General features: G+C 38.1%; 1 protein-coding gene across 8 annotated transcripts in view; it reads right to left on the reverse strand.

Moving 5' to 3' along the window:
* DDAH1 (dimethylarginine dimethylaminohydrolase 1) overlaps nt 1-21,139 on the reverse strand; it is a 137,916-nt gene that overhangs the window by 106,199 nt on the left and 10,578 nt on the right. The window contains exons 1-3 of one of the 8 annotated variants that reach the window (XM_055341180.1): nt 18,312-18,405; nt 17,531-17,630; nt 7,569-7,748 (exon numbers count right to left, since the gene is read on the reverse strand). The exons of 4 other annotated variants lie outside the window; for them this stretch is intronic. The gene's annotated coding sequence lies outside the window, so the exon portion shown is untranslated. Of the gene's footprint in view, nt 1-7,568; nt 7,749-17,530; nt 17,631-18,311; nt 18,406-21,139 lie in introns of those variants that run through there. 3 more of the 8 variants (XM_055341178.1, XM_055341183.1, XM_055341182.1) reach the window with 3 other exon arrangements.

Genomic DNA, 21,139 nt, shown 5'->3' on the forward strand with positions numbered 1-21,139 from the left:
CATCCTCCTGGAGAGCAAAGATTGGAGACAGCTACTTATGGAAGTAAGAATAAGTAGCAAAAGACTCCGATACTCATGTATGATAAAGTAAACTCAAAATTAGTAATTAAGGGCCATGTCTATACTCCCCAAATAAAGTGTCATATTTTATTTTATTTATTTTTTAAAGATTTTATGTATGTATGTATGTTTGTATGTATGAGAGACACAGAGAGAGAGAGGCAAAGACACAGGCAGAGGGAGAAGCAGGCTCCATGCAGGGAGCCGGACATGGGACTCAATCCCGGGTCTCCTGGATCACGCCCTGGACTGAAGGGGGCGCTAAACCGCCGAGCCACCTAGGCTGCCCAAAGCGTCATATTTTAAAATCAGAAAATGTACTTGGGTGGTGCCTTTACAGACCAATGTGCAACTTATAAGATGATTGGAAACAAGGTAGAGAGTCACGCCTTCACACTGTAAATCCTGTGGATTATTTTAGCTTCAAGAACACAATGGAAATATGATATTTGGGATTTAAGGCTGAGGATATTCCAGACAGAACTATAATAATTTATTTTAGTAGCATATAAAATAATATTCCCTATTATCTCCCAAATATGTAAGAAGCTTAGCTTTTACTATTTAAATTTTATTTTCTAAGAGTGCATTTTCATAAACTTCAGAAAAGCTATGCAAGATTTTTGAAAATACCAAGGTGCTATACTTTATTCTCAAGTACACAAAAATCACCAAGCCAGCCAAAGAAGAAAAGTCCTGCTTTGTTCCTACAACCACTGTACTCTTCCTAGGAAGGTGAACCCACCTCTTTTCTATGCCATCACACAGGTGTTTGCCATATGAAAGCTGGTATCTTCTATTAATGCCATTCATGTTGATTTAGTATTATTGGGAACATATGACTGCCCTATAATAAAGTGGATAATGAAGGTTTGGGTAGAAACATCTTGGGAAAACTCTGCTATTCATTAATACAAATGATGAGAAAGCCATCACGTATGGTTGGTGATGTGAGAATATGCTATGGCAATGCTGGCATACTGTGAATCTCAGAGCTGGCTCAGGTACCAGGTGGTGCTGACATTGTCGAAGTTCTGCTGCCTGTCTGGTAGTGGTGCCCAGTATATCTCTGGGCTTCACTGTGGTTGTGTGTGAACTGCTCATTTAGACAGGTATTGTGATGGAGGTGAGGAGGGGTGTGGAATGGGAGAGCTGGAGAGTTCTAGGCCTCAGAGAACAGAGAAGCTCTACAGCCATACAGAGCTATTACTGGTAAGGAGAGGCTCCAAAAAGAGGTGAAGGCAACAACTGTGGAGTGATGGATGTTGCTCACACCTTGTACTTCTTGAACATTTGGGCTCAGCACTAGTCCTACTGCCTGAAGCTGAGTTAGGAGCAGACTTAAAAAGCTCATGGTACCCTGATAAACAAGTTCATAAATTCTTTGACATTCCTCCAGCAAAAGGTGAAATCTAATTCCTCTTCCTTTGAATATGGGCTACCTTTAGTAGCTTGCTTCTAATTAATAAACAGTTGTATTGCATGATTTCAGAGACTTGGTTAGATTAGTCAATACAGCTTCATCTGGCTTTCTCTCTCCTTTTGTCTCTCTCTGACCGTCTCTTAAATGTCCCGAGCCAACATATAGGGACCACAGCAATTCTGACATCATCATACTGGGCAGATCACAAGCAAATCCACATAGATATGGGGAGAAGGGCCCGTGGAGCCTCAGTTGTGGCAGTCTCCAGCTGTTTGAGTCTTTTCAGTACCACCTGCCAGAATTGTAAATATTCTTTGAGTCATACCAGCTGACACCAAGCAAGGCAGTGACAAGCTATCCCCACTAAGTTCTGCCCAAATTGCAGATTCATGAGCAAATTAAATTCTGTCATTGCTTTAAGTCACTAAATTTTTGAATCATTTGCTATGCAGCATGAAATAACCAGAACAAGGATTAGGATGATAGAAGATTTTCAAAAGCCCCTTTGCTTTTGAGGTATGACATATAACATCTGGAGAGCTCTGCTGAGCCAAGGGTAGGCCAAAATATAACTTCTTATGAGAAACTAGTGGGGAAGGCGAATAAAAAGTTGTAGAATAGGATGATAATGAAAAGGGTGGGTTTTTTGTTTTATTTTTTTTTAAGTAGACTAGGATGATAATGAAAAGGGTGGGTTTTTTGTTTTGTTTTTTTTTTAAGTAGACTCCATGCCCAGCATGGAACCCAATGTGGGGTTTGAACTCATGACCCTGACATCAAGAGTTGGACACAGTGCCAACTGTGCTACCCAGGCACCCCAAAAAGGATAGGTTTTGGATTCAAGACAGACCAAATCTGAATCTAAATAACTCCAGTCTTTACTAAGTTTGTGATCTTGGTCAACTTACTTAACTTTAACTTGTCTGTCTGGAAAATTATGATAATAGAATAAAATTCATAGAGTTTTTAGAAGGATAAAGTGAGCTGACAGTAAGTACTTAATGGTACTGTTATCACCATTAATTAATGGTGACTATTATTATTATTTAGGCAGTTTTCCAATCATTGCATTCAACCATAATTAGCAGTGCTGGAATACTAATGTTCCAGCTGATCCTGGTTACCAATGCATTCTAAACAGGCAATTCCACCAATTAATTGAGATTTTTCCACTGTGTCCTCTATATTCCCATCACTGTGGTAGAATCATGGAAACTGCAGGTGTAGACTATCACCCTCGGAAGCCAACAATCTAAACATCCCAAAACTGGAGTGGCAAGTTTCAGCTTCCCAAGTGTCTAATGCAGTTATGACCTCCAAGTCTTCCTACCAAAAGGCTAGAATGCTGTGGAAAAGACTTTTATCACAATCCTTAGCAGCTATAGAGATTTCTGAATATTATACATATCGTGAATATGTAGCCATCAATTCATTATACATTATGCTCTTCTCTATTTTCTGATATCTACTATTTAATATCTAATATTAATGTATAATTTCTGAAACTATCTGCTCTTTAAAACAAATTTTAATTGCCTAATTACTATACACTAAAAAGTGCTTTCTATGTAAAATTTAGAAACAATTCAACATACAATTTAACTAATACTTGTTGAGTGACTATTAGGACCTGGTAAGATCTCATAAAACTGATTAAACTGAAATTTAAATCTAGTGGAAAATCTAGGACCTGATAAGGATAATAAGATAATTCTTTGTTAATGAATGAAGTTCAATAATTAATTTTTCTATTTTAAGAAATATTAACTTTAAAACAATAATATAAAAGCAGATTTTAGTATTAATTCATAACGCTAATAAGACCACAGCATTTTAAATGCATGTGTTCCAGAATGGTTCAGAGAGTGGCCTTTGATATGAAGTCTCATAACTCTACATAGAGGAGTTTATACTTTCCTGGAAAAAATGTAGTTTTAATTAAACAGATGGATAAGTATCCAAGCCGAAACAAAGCAAAAGTTAACATGGGCTTTAAAAACCTTAGTTTCACATAAATTTTGCCTAGCTATTTAAGATTTTGTCTTTCTATTACTTTTGACAGTATTGAATATTGAGTATCTGATATTTATGAGCATTAAGTAATCTGAAAAGAAACACAAAATATTATGGATTTGAGGCATTTTGAATATCTATTATATTTTTCCTAATCTAGAGCATGCTTTTTCTTTAAGGCAAAATTTGATTTTTTTTCTTCCAATCCCTGACTCAGATCTGCAATTTTCTTTACAGGTCCAAACAACTCCATCCTCTTTGGCAAATAGCCTATCTCCTCTCCAACTTTCCTATATCCCTTTAAAACTGATGTGCAATACCTAAGTTACACTCTGAGCTTATAGGGGTCCAACCAGTGGTGAGTAGCAGCAAAGGAGTACAGTTCTATGAACTGTCTCCTGGAACTTGGAAGTTTGTTTCCCATCTCTGGCCTAACACAGTAATACCCTCAATAACTCTTGTCTTTGAAGGGGCTGAAGAATGTTATGTAAAACTATTCAAGCTTCAACTTTTCATAGGTCAGAAATACCCAGGGCTTTGGTTTTTAATGCAACTTCCTTAGATAAAAACCAGTTTCCTTTTTCCAATCCGGGAAGTGGATGTCTGTAATACAACATAAATTACACAGTTTCTGATTTTACTGTCTAGACACCATCAACCCCTTAACACTACCTTCTCTGTCAAAAGTCTGGGCAAGGCCCCAAAAAAACTGATGTCCAACTAAGCTCGGAAATATATTCCTTCCAACTAAAGCTGCCAGGACTCTGGTGAGCACATTTGAAGCCAACAAAAAAGTAGAGTTGGAAAATTAAGAATGGTTAAAAAAAAAAAAAAAGAGGGCAAGTACAAAACCCTTTCACAAATTAACAAGGCTCAATGGCATCAAGTACTTGAAAGGTTTCCATCTCCACCTCAACTTCCAAATAAAGTAGAATATCAGCTTTGGAGATCAATGCAGATGTTTTTATAGCCTTCTCATTCTCAATAGAGGTTCTGCTATCTGACAAACTGATAATGAGAGAATTAAAGTGCATGCTCAAGAGGACAGCTATGCTCACCTGAATTTTTACAGCTCGTCTTGTCTGAGCTCAAAGTATCCTACAGTGAAGACTAGAGATTAGAGTTTGGGAAAATAAGGCAAGAAATCAGATGCTTGTTCAGGGATAGAGAGTTACAGAACTGTTTGAGGGCTGAAGATTCATTACCTTGGATCACCTAACTGCTTTCCCTCTGAACCAGTTGAGGAAATGCTATATTATCCTAATAATAATAGGAGTAAAAACAGTAACGGCAGCTATCATTCATTGAGTGACTATTCTATGCAAGCACCATACCAGATGTTTCATATTTACTATTCTCACAATGCATAGCTTTGAATTATAAAACATGTTTACTGCAGAACAGGAAGGAGAAGGTCTATCTTGAATCAAACATCTAAGGAGGATTATTTTGTGAATTTTCAGAAGGTTGATTTTGATGATCTCATGTTTACATATAGCACTTTAACAATAAAAAGACTACATATTTTAAAAATTTCATCTTCACAAAAGCCTTAAGCAGCAGGAATCATGATCTCTATTTTACATATGAGAAATCAACGTTCAAGGAGACTGTAACCAAAGCCACACACTCATAAAACAAAGCAAGGGCTTGAACACAGGTGCTTTGATTCCAACTCCTGTGTTCTTCCCATTACACCAAAGTTGCCACCTACTATACGACCACACAGAATGGGTCCTAAGAATATTGTTCATGCTAAGCTATATAGAACATAGTCTACTCAATGCAATGAAATATTCATTGAGCACCTACTGTGTACCATTTACTGTGCTCAGGGCTGAAGGCTCAGAAGTGAAAAAAAGAGAAAGTGGTGATGTAGGAAAGGAGTTCAGATTAGTGAGGGAGAGCACATGCAAATAAATAACTACAAAGAGCACATGTGCTAACCAAAGTACAGAGGACATAATAATTCCAAAAAGTCTGTGAAAGCTTCAAGGAAGGAGGACATCTGAGCTAGCTTTAGTAGAATGAGTTCAGGTGTTCAGGAGGCACTCTTTTTTAATCATCAAGAAAAAAAGGTAAAAGATTACTGCTTTGTGCAATATGAGTGCTGTGCCCAAGACCAAATATTTAGGAAGCTGGATAATGTGGCTTTGAAGGCCAAACCATAAGACATCAAATTAGGAGAGATGGTTAATGTCAGAAATAAGTGAAGATGCACAAAAGAATAAAGAGGATTCTTCTCCTTTCTAAAGGGTATGTGCTCAATGAAAAGATCGTGTTACATTCTAAGGTCAAATAAATCATTCCAAACAGTTAAATGTCATCTGCAACTCTGACCATTTGTTACAATGGCAAACCAAAATATTACAGCCCAGTAAAGATGTCTGGAATGTCCAGATGCTTATTGTCTGGTGCATCTCTAATTGGGGCTGGTTTGAAGTTGAGACACTCATGCTGAGCTCTATTGCCCCAGAGATTCCTCGTGAAATCTACTATTAAAGTGTTTTCGGATTTACTTTTTTAAAAGATTTTATTTATTTATTTATTTGCAAGAGAGAGATAGCATGAGCAGGGGGAGGGGCAGAGGGATAGGGAGAAGCAGACTCCCTGCTGAGCAGGAAGCCTGATGCGGGCCCAACATAGGGCTCAATCCCAGGACCCCAAGATCATGACCTGAGCTAGATGCTTAACTGACTGAGCCCCCCAGGCCCTACTGGAGTGCTTTCAGAAACAGGGAACATCTGAAAACCAGCCTTACTCAGTAGTTCATCTCCATTTCCAGTCCACCTTTTGTCCTATCCTTTTGCAATCTCACTTCTGAGGCCCCATCTCCCTCCCTCTACATCCCCTTCAAACCTCTCAACACCACCCCCAATCATCTAGTTTAAGACTTAGCATCATAGAGATGTGTTGTTTCTGGATACACAGTGAAGATCTCATTTCTAGCCAGTTCTTCCCTCTTTCTCTTTCTTCTTCTCTCTTCCCATTTTTTCTTTTTCTTCACAGTCACCACTCTCCTTGCTGCAATAGCTTTTCATACTATGCCTTATTTTTCACCTGGAGGCATGAGAGAAGGATTATAGGATAGGCCATCTTTCATCAGGAGAGAAAAGGCAGTCATCATCACCGAATTTCAAAACTCGAAGGGAAGAAAGACCAGACGGGGGCCTCCTCATCCAGAGCTTTTTTTTTTTTTTTTTTTTTTTCCACTACAGTTCAGTGTTCAGATTTACTTATAGCAGGAGGTCGCTAGTCATATGTGAGACACCAAGAGTTGCCTATTTATTTACATGCTGGAATCTGCTCTGTCCACAGACTCTGCTGCTCTGAGCAAACCTTCTCTAGTCTTTGACTGTGCAACACAGCTGAATGAACCAATACTAGGTGTCTGACAAAACTCAAGTGTATTCACAGGCTGACCAACTACCTATAACTAGGTTGCCTGGCTCAAAAAATGGGCCCATAAGACTCCCCATTTGGGAGTTGGAAACAGAGAAAATGTAAGTCTGAGTCACACTGATATGGTTAGGGGGATATGAGGTAAATTCTGGACCAAAAGGAAGCTGAAGTTATTCAGAAACAGAATAAGACAAAGCAGATCCACAGAGAAAAGAGAAAGCAGGAGGAAAAGAGACCTTCAATGTACTGAATGATTTTGTGGGTTCAGTTTGGGTATATTGTTACAAGTTCCTTCTTATTCTTGCAGCAGACATGGATAGGTCTCTGTTGTTTTTCAACAACCTAAAATAATCTGACTAGGATGCAAAATCATTGACCCACTAATATGATTGCTAGTCCTAGCCCTGGAGGTAAATCTGATAGCTCCCTATCTAGTTCCAAAGCTTGCCAAAGATTCAAATTGAGTTACCAGGAATTGTATGTTTAGTCAATCTGAGTTACGCAAAATGTTAACCAAAAGTTATACTGGCCTTTGCTGTCTGAATTTCGACAGGCTAATCCTCAGTGGAAACACTGGAAAGATTTCTCTTCCTTTATAGTCAATCATCAAAACAAGCCAGCTCTGCCCCTGCATTCATCACTTTCTCTAACTCAAGGAAGACATGGATACCTGGTGCAGTGCTGTGTTCCGTAGTAAATATCAACCAGTTATGATTGGGAGCCAGAATCTTCATCATCCTTTCTTGTGGGAACATCTATTAGTTTGAAATTGTTATCCTGGATCATCAATCAGAGTTCATGTTTTTAGCATTCCTAATCCTCGTTCTTAATTCTCTCCATCACCTCTGTTCTAAAAGATAAAGAATGTCAGGAATTAGGAATTATTAAGAGTGAGACATTCTGAGGATCTGGTTTATTTCAGAGTTCTACAAGGGATTCACTTCCTCCTCACACCACCCACCTTTGTTTACAAATGAATGTCTATCACTCTCCTTCAGTGCCAATATTCACATGAAAAACATCTACATAAATAAGTGGTGTCATAATCTGAAGAAATGTGCTGTGCATCAACAGGGGCTCTAAGTTCCCACTATGGTTCAGGACACTCCAATGACTCAAATGACCTTTCTGCTAAAGGATCTGCATCACTTCCTTTGTTCTAGTTTTGCACTATATGGAATTACAATAATGTGAATAATTTTTCTTCTACAGAAAACAACACAAAACACAGGAAATCTACAAAAACAGTTTTGACAATTGAGATAATCACATTTTAGTCTGTTTAATTAAACACAGCAAGATTACTTTCCTACCAGGAAATACCATTTTACTAAATTGTACTAAAGTCAGTTTAGTGAGAATTCCAAGAACAGATTGATTTCTTAAACCAAATCAGAAAAATAGCATTTAATTGATAGCTAATTACTACGGGAGGTGGGAAGAGAAAAGGAGAATTTAAGGTGTGTCCTAGTCAAGTCACTTTACCGCAAACTTCCTAATAAATTAAACCTAGCAGATACTTCTAAAACAGAAGAGCTTGTGTTGGATTTGAGGTCCAGTCAGCAGAATGGTCCAAGAGGGCAAAGTCAGTGATCAGGGATGATTCTAATTATGGGCAGAAGGAAGAAGAATCAGAATGGCAGTGGCATCAGAGACTCCAGCAAAAGGGAGCAGTCTGATGGGTCCACCCCAGCATAAGGGCAGGCTGGTGTTTGGCCTAACATTTACCAGGTAGATATACAAGAAGGCTGGCACAACATGGCACCAGAATTTTTGGCAGTAAGCTTAAGGAAGTCTCCCATACAGGACACTAGAGGTCAGTTTTGAAGTCATTCACTGGGGATCCAGGCAAGAAATCAGAGGAAAGGAGATCAAGATATAAATACAGTTAATGAAACCAGGGCACAATTTGAGCATCTGAAATGAACAAGTGTCATGTCAGAACAAGGCCAACAGCTGAAATGATGAGGCTGACCCACTACTGACTATTGACCATTGACCTATGACTGAGGGGTCTTCTGAATCCATCTGCTAATAGCCTAACTGTTCCAAGAGCTCATAACAGGATCAAGGCAGATGATGAGAAGGATGTATTTAAAGTGCTGATGTACAATAAATACAGATAGATGATATGCTGTTGATTGTTGTAGAGGGAAGAATTAACCAGGAGAAGGTAAGCTGCCCAGGAAGGGGTCTATAAACCTAAAAACTAGACCAAGGCACACAGAGATAGATAGGTAGAAATCCAAGCAGGTAGACAGAATGAATATCCAGAGAGCATGGTGGCAGGATTAAGTGGGAGGTGAGGTTGAGGGTTAGGAAAGAGGTGTGGTAATGGTGGAGAGATGGACATTGTAGGGTCCAGAAGTCAGAGCAGATCAGAGACAAGTCCCTATCGGGCACGACTCTAGTCTTCCTGAAGGAAGAAGGGATATTCATAAGAACAAAATCAGAGCTGTCCAAAAAGGATCAACGGTGTGGGAAAGTATTCATTTTCTTGAATATGGATAACATTGGTCCTAAGAGCAAAACTAAAGAGAGAGGAAGGATAAGGAGCCAATAGCTTAACCAAGCCATCAAAGAAGTGTCTTAGTTATGGGGTTAAGGGATGCTGGAACCTAAAGCCAGGCATGTCATCATATCCTCCCTCTTCTAAGGTATACAAAGACAGTAAGACCCAGGCATGTTTCTATATGTACCCTGGCTCCCTCAACTAAAACTCAGGTGTATAGGAATTAGACATATTTGCCCCTTGCTTGAATTATGGCTTGTATTATTGATTGTGCTGTTGATCTGGGGTCTATATTACCAAATGAGACACATACAAAGTCTAACATCTATGTCAAAAATAGCGACAATCTATTTCTTTCATGTATTACTCACATAATTTTTCCTTTGATTTGGCTCCGGGAAAACTGAGCAAGAGTTAGTGTGGGTGTATGGATGGAATTAACCCTTGTTTTATACTCTAGAGAGCCAGGGGGAGTTTCCTTCCTTGAGCTGGAGCCATCCTAGGATTCCTGTTTAGATTCTTACTCAGCAAGCCCTTCTGTGTTTATAAGTGAAGGTCAAGGTTCTCCATGGGTTGCTTAGCTATTTGGCAAGGATCCCTGCCAACAAATACCAAACCCAGATGAAATGCATAGCTCAAGATGTTAGCCAGCTTCTCTGTGATTCTCCCTGGTATGAAATATTTTTGAGCTAGCCTCATGGATGAGGGGTAGAGGGATGGGTAGTTGTTGAGCTGAACCTATGTCTTCCGCAAGAGAAGCCTTTGTCTCATTCTTCTCTGTCCTCACTAATGGACTGAACAGCTGCCTTTTGGGGGCATCAAGCCTGTGACTTTGGTGTTTGCATCAATGGGGTCTCACTAACAACCCAAATTCTCTAATGGTTGGCAAGATGGTCTGTGCCTTTTCTGTGGTACAGTGGTCAAATGCCCAGGCCTTGGAATCAGAAAGACCTGGCTGTCCATCTCAGTTCCACTACTTAACCCTAAACAAGTCATGTAACCTCTACTCAGTTTCCTCATATATGAAATGGGGAGAGGGAGGTTACTATATGGGTGAGAGGAAGTAGGGTAAACAAGGTTCACAGTTCACAGGCAGCCACTACATAATACCCATAACCATGATTTTATACTGTGCCTTCACATTCATGTTTTTTTTTTTTTTCATTTAAACCTCTACACAATGGAAGTTGGCCAAGAGCAGCATTATCCCCAGCTTACAGATGGGAATCCTGAAGTCCATAGCAATCATCTGCTAGTCCTGAGCTATACAGCTTTTAAGTAAAGGTTTTAAGACTTCCTAGTCCAGGTCCCTGTCAGTGCCAACCTACTGCTTTACTGGTAATATTTATTACTGGTAATATTTATTATTTCTGGCAATATTATATTACACCAGTTATTTATCATTTGATTAATGAACATTTGCTGCCTACTATTTAAGGTCTATCTAAGAACAGATATTCAGGCCCTTTCCAGTGAAAAACTTATTTTCACAACTTTATGAAGTAAATAATTTTTTTCCTTTGTAGCACTTACTAATTTTAAATACACATATATTTGTGATTATTTTATGTTTGCCTCCCCCGTTAGACTCCCCAGTTAGTTTCCATTGGGGCAGGCATCCTGTTTGTTTACTTTATCAGTTTTACATAAGCAGGCACTCAATAATAATTAAATTAATAAAAGTCATGTTATCTTTTTTTACAGAGTGACAAAACTATACCCAAAGTTTATTTGCCTGAGTTCACTTTACTAGTAAGTAGTATCTGGGTCTTTAGAGTTGAAGCTTTAAGAGCAACCTCTATCAAGCCTCCTCCCAAAGGCTTGTCAGAGCTTAGTGATCACAGTGCAAGTGACAATGGTCAGATCTCATCAGTCAGAGACATTTTCAAGAAAAGCCAATAATCTCTAGTCCGTAAATTTTAAAGTTACTATTACCATTATGTACAATCTATCATTTATCATAACAGTGTTACAGTGTAAACACATCTGTATATGGCATCACAGTATTTGGAACATTTTGATCTTCAACATCCTTGGGAATCAGGAAGAAAGATATTTTACTAGAAACTAAAACTTGTGAATTGCCCAAGATGATACAATTGAAAAGTGAAACTAAGACTCAATTCCAAGTCTAATTTTACCTTGCAATGTAAGAAGAATTTTTAAAGTTTTTAATGAAAAAAGAGAGAACCCAAATAAATAAAATTAGAAATGCAGAGGAGAAACAACAATTGACACCACAGAAATACAAAAGATTATGAGACTATTACAAAGGATTATATGCCAACAAATTAGACAACCTGGCAGAAATGCATAAATCTCTAGAAACATACAGCATTCTAAAACCAAATCAGAAAGAAATAGAAAATGTGAACAACTACTAGCAACAAAATTAAACGTAATAAAATAAACCTCCCAACAAATAGAAGTCCAGGACCAGATGGATATTCAAGTGAATTTTACCAAAAATTTAAATTAGAGTTAATACCAATTTTCCTCTATTTCAAAAAATAGAAAAGCAAGGAAAGCTTCTAAATACATTCTGTGAGGCCAGCATTACTCTGATACCAAAGCTAGATAAAAATGGTCAACAAAAGGAAAACTACAGGCTAATATCCCTAATAAAACCTGGATATAAAAATCATCAAGAAAATATTAAGAAACCACACTCAACAACACATTTTAAAAAATCATTCACCTTGATCAAGTGAGTGTTATTCCAGGGATGCAAGGATGGTTCAATATTTGCAAGTCAATCAACATGGTACATCACATCAACAAAATGAAGGACAATAATCACATGATCATCTCAACAGATTCAGAAAAAGCACCTGACAAAATTCAACACCCATTCATGATTTTTAAAAAGTGGTGGATTTAGAGGAACCATAACTCAACATAATTCAGGCATATGAAAAACCCACAGCTAATATTACACTCAATGGTGAAAAACTGAGAGCTTTTCCTCTAAAATCAGGAACAAGTCAAGGATATCCACTCTCACCACTTTTATTCAACATAGTACTGGAAGTCCTAGATTCAGGAGACAAGAAAAAGAATAAAAGGCATCCAAATTGGTAAGGAAGAAGTTAAATTGTCACTATTTACAGATCATGATAATACACATAAAAAAACCCTAAAGACTCCATGAAAAGACTATCATAAGTAATACATGAATTGAGTAAAGTTACAGGAAACAAAATTAATACACAGAAATTGTTTGCATTTCTATACACTAACAACGAAGTAGCAGAAAGAGAAATAAAGAAAACAATTCCATTCACAATTGTACCCAAAAGAATAAAATATGTAGGAATAAACTTAACCAAGGAGATGAAAGACCTGTACTCTGAAAACTATAAAACACTGATAAAAGACACTGCAGAGGACCCAAATGGAAAGATATCCCATGTTCATGGACTGGAAGTGGCCATGCTACCTAAAGCAGTTACTGACTCAGTAAAAACCTTCTCAAATTACTAACAGCACTTTTCACAGAACTAAATAGTCTTAAAATGTGCATGGACCACAAAAGTTACCAAATAGCCAAGGCAATCTTGAGAAAGAAGAACAAAGTTGCAGGTATCACAATCCCAGATTTCAAGACCTAATACAAAGCTGTAGTATTCAAAACAATATGGTACTGTCACAAAAATAGACATATAGACAAAGGAACAGAATAAAGAGCTCAGAAATAAACCTATGATTGTATGGTCAATTAATCTACGACAAAAGAGGTAAAAATATTCAATGGTGAAATGACAGTCTCTTCCACAAATGGTGCTGTGAAAATTGGACAGCTACGTGCAAAATAATAAAACTGGATCATTTTCTTATACTCTACACAAAAATAAACTCAGTATGGATTAAGCACCTGAAATCACAGGAGACCTGAAACCATAAAACTCCTAGAAGGAAACATAGACAGTAATTTGTTTAACATTAGTCTTAACATTTTTATAGATATGTCTCCTGAGGTAAGGGAATCAAAAGCAAAAATAAACTATTGGGAGTAGAACAAAATAAAAAGCTTTTGTACAGCAAAGGAAACCATCAACAACAACAAAAAGGCAACTTACTGAATGGGAAAAGATATTTGCAAATGATATATCTGATAAGGGATTAATATCCAAAATATAAAGAACTTCTACAAATCAACACCATAACAAATAATCTGATCAAAAAGTGGGCAGAAGACCCAAACAAACATTTTTCCAAAGAAGACACATAGATGACCAGCAGATACATGAAAAGATGTTCAACATCACTAATCAGGGAAATGTAAATCAAAACCACAATGAGATATTGCCTTATACTTGTCAGAACGGTAGTTGAAACAAGACAAGAAATAACAAGTATTGACAGAGACATGGGGAAAAAGGAATCCTTGTTGCATAGTTGGTAGGAATGTAAACTGATGCAACCACTGTGGAAAGCAGTATGGAGGTTCCTCAAAAAATTAAAAATAGAATTACCATATAATCCAGTAATTCCACTACTGGCTATTTAACCAAAGAGAATGAAACATCTAATTCAAAAAGATACATGTACTCCTATGTTTACTATAGCTTTACAACAGCCAAGATATAGGATATAGAAGCAACCCAACTGTCCACCAATAGATGGATAAAAAAGATGTGGTGTGTGTGTGTACACATACATATATACACATATATATGTAATGGAATATTACTTTGCCATAAAAAAAGAACGAGATCTTGCTATTTGTGAGAATACAGATGGTCCTAGAGGGTATTATGCTAAGTGAAATAAGTCAGATGAAGACAAATACCACATTATTTCATTTATACGTGGCATCTAAAAAAACAAATGAACAATAACAACAACAAAATCCAAAACAGAAAAAGACTTATAAATACAGAGAACAAACTTATGGTTGCCAGAATGGGGGAGAGTGGAGAGAGAGAGACAAAATGGGTAAAAGGGAGTGGGATATATAGGCTTCCACTTTGGAATGCATAAGTCACAGGGATAAAAGGTACAGTATAAGGAATATAGTCAATAGAATCACAATACTATATGATGATAGATAGTAGCTATATCTGCAGTGAGTATGGCATAACATACAGACTTGTTGAATCACTATGCTATATACTGAAACACATTGTGTGCAACTATACTAAAATAAAAATAATAACAATACTGTAATAATGTTGTATCCTGACCATACTTATTGTTGTGATTAAACACTGTATAATGTATAAAATTTGCTGAGTCATGTTTTATTACTTAAAACCAATACTGTGTTAACCATACTTCAATAAAAATAGTAATAATAAAGAAAAAACTATATAAAATAAAACCTTTAAAGTTCTTAAAAATGGAAACATATTAAATGTATAAAGGTATTAGAAATGTGAATTCAAATTTAAACACTCATAAATGACTGGTTCAAGATCAAATGGTAAATTTAAAGGCAAAGATTCTCTAAGTACTCATTTATTTAGAAGATCAGGGGATGAAGAAGAATCATAGAAAGAGCAGTATCTTTTGACTCAGTTGAGGATGATTTACTCCTAAAAAAAGTGCAGCGGAGAGAAAGCCAGTGCCCCCACTGTACCTGCTTTGATAGCAGCACACACAGGTGCTGCGGGACTGGCTCAGGTGCCCATTGAGGCTCAAGCAGAGGTTCTAATGGTCTTCCCAACCTCTTGGCATGCTTCAAGTGGAGCCAGCATATGGGTGTAGAATACAAGAGCTATGGGAATCCCAATTGCCAGGCAAAGTCTTAATGTCTGGGCAGGCTACAGGCAGCAAGCCTGAAGCCAACAGGATGGAGATCTTTAGTTTCCAGGGTGAGAATTAGCAAGAAAAAAGTGCAGTCTCAACCTCAGGGGCTTAAATTTCTGCTCTCTAGAAATACAAAAAACAGATAATAACAGAAGGGGGGGGGGATTGATGACTGACAGAAGACCTACTCCGTGCACAGTACTACTAGGCACCTTAACATGTTAATGCATATAGGCACATAACAAAGTTACAGATGGTCAAAACCATCCCAGTTTTTACAGATGATGAAACAGATTCTCAACTTGCTCAAGGCTACACAGCTAATAAGCAGTGGAATGATAATTTGAATTCATAGCTGTCCTTCTTCATTCCTGAAGGCAATGGAAACAGAAAGCACAGCCCAAGGAATGTCACAGGAATCAGTCAGCCTCCAGAAGCGGTTTAAAAGCCTGTGTCTCTGGGTACCAGACTTTGTGTGAGAGGTGTATATGCTGGGAATGACAATGATTGAGGCACCTGAGATGATCTGGCATGAAGTGCTTCAAGTGAGGATGGATATAGAGAGTGGGGCAAGCTGAAGATGCAGGTAGGCAAATTAGGGGGGAGTAGGAGAAAGGAGTATTAGTGGAAGCGAGGCTGGGGTCAACAAAATGTAAAAATGTACTGGGCTCTAATGTGGCCCTTTTAACAATAGGTGTGCTTTCTCAACACCTGCTATCCTGGCCTATAGTAACATATCATCCTAGTTTGGTTTACAAATGAAGATACCGTGTCTAAGTGTATGGAAATACTCTACAGCATTTATGTGAGGGAGTCCTTGATATTTGAAAATGCCTACTTCCTGGGAAGAACCCCAAACTCATTATCTACACTGTTGTTTTTCTTCTCTTCCTTTCCATCTCCTGCATTTTGCTGCATTTATACAAGTGGCTTTACCTTCCTACTAGGTAATAAAATGAGACAAATTGCTTATTTGTTCAATGAAAGTCAGTGCCTTTGACACATGTCAAAATTCTATTGTTGCTGCAAACAGCAAAGAATGTCAATAAAAGCCAGTGTTAGTACTTATTTAAGTTTTATCTTGGTGTCCTAGATAAGTAGATTTCAATGGCAATGTCTCACAGCAAGAAATACACCTTACATCACCATCCACAACACACAAGGAAAATGCATGTGTGTATGTGTATAAATGAAACAATAACCGGCTATCTTATGGGTAATGCATGTACTCTGGTATTTTCAATTCTAGTTCATTTACAAGAACAAACAAAAGGCAGAGTGACCCACTAGGCAGACTTTATGATCAACTTACGAGTTGAAACTGGTAATTTGAAAATCACTATCCAGATTCAGAATAAGAGGAAAAATTCATGGTGTTACAGGAACTCCTCAACAAGAAGAAAGGAAAGAAGGGTAAGAAAGCTCCAGGAACTGCATACACTCTTTCTCCTCCATTGACAGCTCCAAAAAAGGGTGAAATCAAGAGGAAGGAAGGGTAACATGGAGGTGATTACAGGCTGAAAGAGCCCACTGTAAAAGCAGAATTCATTTTAAAAAATATTTCTCCTGGCTAGTGGTCTGCCAAAATAATGTAACTCAGGAATCCCTCTAATCGGTTTTGATGACTTGCATTATTACCAAGCACTATTCACAAGGAAGGCATTGTTAGAAAACTGATTTTATCCAAACTTGATGCTGAATGTGTATAAACTCTGTGTGTGTGTGTGTGTGTGTGTGTGTGTTTAAAACAGTCCAAGGGACAGTAGCTGTTACATTCACAGAATTTCTAGTCATTAGGCTGACCTCAGGGCAAGCCGAATGTTTCAGGGAGCGTGGATCGAATCATAATTGAGCCCTCAGCCACACTGAGGCCAGTGGGCTATAGCTTGTATGTTTTTCTGCATTTATTTTCAAAAAAAAAATGTTCTAAGCTAAATCACTATTCCTTCTCCTCCTCCCAAGAAGCTTTTCTCTCGGGACTAGTTTAGAAGCAGTATTCGTCCTCAGTTTTTTTGCAAACCACTCAGAGGCTTCAGTTATCCAACTCAGTGATCACAAAGATAAATGCCGTCATGGACATGACAAATGCATTATCCATTTTTTTTTCTAATATGGCTCCAAGATGCACAACTCCAAGGCATTTCCCGACAAACACACAATTTCTCCAGTCACCGCCGTGCTGTTTTCCTCTAATATTATTCTTTTACAAAAATCTTCAAAACACTCCTTTAGACGGGGACAAAAGAGCAGGTGTGAGAGAGTACACTCCACTCTTAGTACTAGGCTGCTCAGCTGTGCAAGGGGGGGGGGTTACCACAGAAAGTCAGATGCTCTGTTTCCTTGTAATCACAGACTAACTTGTTACTCACCAAATACACTTTGTCAGAATGAACCCCAACTGGTACATCAGTTCCAATGACTCATACTTCATGAGCACCAATGCTCACAAATACTGCTGAAATGGGTTACCTGGGGAAGAAAATTAAATTTCCTTTGGGTATTCTTCTGTAAAGGCTGGATTTACACATATTTAGTGTTGCAGAGTGTGAAAGAAAAATGGTGAAACCAGTGATTTTTAAGGTCCCTTCTAGGCCCTTAGGGAGTGGTCTAAGAATGACATAAACATTATAATTATGTTTTAGGACATTCTGTGTTTTGACACATTCTGGGGTTCTTGAGGAAAAAAAAAAAAACTCCTGAGTTTCCATCCCCTAATGCAATGAAAATCCTAACATTGGACACTGAGGCTTCCTGAGGTCATTGCAGATCTCAGCTTCCATCTGGAGGCTGCCGGTAGGAAAATGCAGAAGTCAACCCCTCTGGATGCAATTTGTTCAGTGATTCAATTGTGTATACCCACCACAGAATCTACTTGCAAAAAAAGGAAAAAGATGCCAGTTCAAATGGAAACTATGCTTGCCTGTCTTAATCGATGTAATCTTCCCTTAACTGGTTTAGAATGTCACCAAAGGAGAATCAGCTTCTAGCAAATGATGGAGTTGACATTTCCTCCTATTGTTCCTCAATTAAGCTTCACCCCCACCCCCAATAGACAGGGTTCTAAATAGCCAGAAGGTTCCATTTCCAACCTAGGCAAACAGAAATCAAGCATGACTTGATATACATAGAGAAACAGTTAGGGATTTTGACCATGATTTCCAGATCCCAACTGGACAACCGGCATGGTGCTCGAGAATTTTCATAATGAGGCTGAGAGGTACAATCAAGTTGAAAGGAGATAGAGTGGGTTTTCACACTTTTTTTCACACTTTTCTTGGCAGTGACCTATATAGTAAGAAACATATTTTATACATGTAATTAGTAAACACAGAAACACATATGTATACAAAGAAAAAAGTTTCATGACATTTTATCTTATCATGCTGCAGTGCACTCTGACATTTTCTATTGATTTTGTTACAATAAAAATAAAAGGGCCGGTCATGACCCACTAAACTGATTTCATGACCTCTCTATGGTAAAAGTGGCGAGCAGCACTTTGAAAACATGCACACACACAACTGCATAAAAAGCCTTGTCGTGAAGCTGTGCTCTATTCACTGCATATGTGGGGTGGCCTGCGAAAGCCTGGAGAGTAGGGGAGGCCTAAAGCTTCAGAGATGTTTAGTTTGAGAATAACATAAAAATGAAGAAATCTGTGCCCTTTGCAACTAGGGTCCCTCTTTCTTCCAGCACCATATTTTCTGCAGAATGGGAGATGGAAAACCTGGGCCCCTGATGAAGGACTAAGATAGCATAAAGAAAGAAGAATACCAAAAGCAAGAGCAAAATGGTTTGAGTGCCTCAAAATACAGCACTAGATTTAAATTTCTCCAGACAAAACTCTTGAATTGGAAAATATGTTTATATCACAAGTGGCCTAAAATATGACCCAAAGCCAAAGTGTAGTTATATTATTCTTTGTGAAATGATGGTTCCCCATGACCCCAGAATTAATAATAGTAATTAAAAGAATAAAATGGATGTCTTTTTCTTCCATTATTATCTTTTAACTGTACCAAGATTAAATTAGCTAATTTCAGCTCTTTGAATAATTTCAGGCAAAAAATGTCTAAGTTTACCACAAGCATATCTCCAAATTTTAAAAATAATTACATCAATAACTCCTAACTCCAGAAAGGCTACATTTCAATGAGTATCTTTCTTTCTCTTTATTCAGAAAAATAACTATGTAGTTTGGGAAGACAGAAGTCAAAATTTTGAAAACAAAACTCAAAGTTTAGCACTGGGAATGGAAATCAACACATATGTATGGAGGGTTTACAAGAAAGAACTGCGATGAACAAGACAAGACTTTTAGTTCTAATTAAAAAAACAATTTCCAGTACATACTTCACATTCACTTGCTCTCCATTTGTTCAAGTCATTGATTCACATTTATTTATTTATTTTTTTATGATAGTCACACAGAGAGAGAGAGAGGCAGAGACACAGGCAGAGGGAGAAGCAGGCTCCATGCACCAGGAGCCTGACGTGGGATTCAATCTCGGGTCTCCAGGATCACGCCCTGGGCCAAAGGCAGGCGCTAAACCACTGCGCCACCCAGGGATCCCTGATTCACATTTACCACAGAAACATCAACTAGCAGACACTGATGAAAGTCATGTGATGACAGAAATTATGTGGGTCTAGGGATGTTATACTCTTCCAATGGCTTTTGTCTAAGTTTTCTAAACAAAAATTACTTATCAAATATGCTATAAATCATTGAGTAAGCTGAGCTTTTGAAATAGAGTTAGGAAATTAAACTTTATCTTATAATGGGTTGTTACTAGCAAGGCAGGAATTTATGATTGGTTAGTTAAGTAAGGACAAGCATAATGTTTCAGGTTGAACAAAATCCAGTATTTTTTCTTCATCAAACTCTAATCCCATCTCACAACTGTAAGTTATCATCATTGCCCCATAATTTTTTCCACATCTCCTTATCCCTTTCCCACCCTCCACGTCCCATCCCAACGTGACCTAAGATCCAGGAAGAAAGTACAGCATCTCCAAACTGTAAAGTATATTAGATATTCATATCACTGCAAAAAATCAAAACCAGTGTCCCACTCCTAGAACAGTGCTATACCTGTACCATGTTGCCTTTCACAGCATGCATAAAATTTAACCCATGAGGGGCACCTGGGTGGCTCAGTAGTTGAGTGTCTGCCACTGGCTCAGGTCGTGATCCCAGGGTACTGGCATGGAATCCTGCACTGGGCTCCCCGTGGGAAGCCTGCTCCTCCTTCTACCTATATCTCTGCCTCTCTCTGTGTGTCTCTCACAAACAAATAAATATAATCTTAAAGAAATTTACCCATAAGAGATATATACTTACTTTAGGCTGTCCTTGATTTATTGTTAGTGTGAGATTCACTAATGTCTACTGCCAAGGTGGAAAGATTTGTGAATAAAGAACACATTTCAACAGCAAAGAGGAAAATTTTCTCTTACTGCCATTGACATGGATAATGTTATATATAACTATATACTATGGGATGCCAGGTTTGCCTGGTACATCCTAAAGTGTCAAATTTGGGGCCACAGAGGAAAAATTACTGCCCCTGCCAAATAGCATTCTAGCAACCTCAAGAAATAAGTCTCAGATTTGGAGTAGGCAATTAGGAATAGGGTATGCTAGGGCATCAAATCCCTTTAGGCTCAAAACAGGAAATATAGTTAAGGAGGTAGTCTTCTTGGTGAACCTGGAACTAGATAACCAAAATCTCAGAGTCTGAGAGGGCACAGGCAGGCTTTTTTCAATCCTACATCCTTCTCAATGTTAATGAAATTATTTTTTCCTGAACTGTTGCCCTCGACTTTTTTTTTTAAGATTTTTTTATGTATTTATTCATGAGACAGAGGGGGGGGGCAGAGGGGGAAGCAGGCTCCATGCAGGGAGCCCGATGTGGGACTAGATCCAGTGTCTCCAGGATCACACCCTGGGCTAAAGGTGGTGCTAAACCGCTGGG

The sequence above is a fragment of the Nyctereutes procyonoides genome, unplaced genomic scaffold (genome assembly GCF_905146905.1).
Source record: "Nyctereutes procyonoides isolate TBG_1078 unplaced genomic scaffold, NYPRO_anot_genome, whole genome shotgun sequence".
NCBI lineage: Eukaryota > Metazoa > Chordata > Mammalia > Carnivora > Canidae > Nyctereutes > Nyctereutes procyonoides.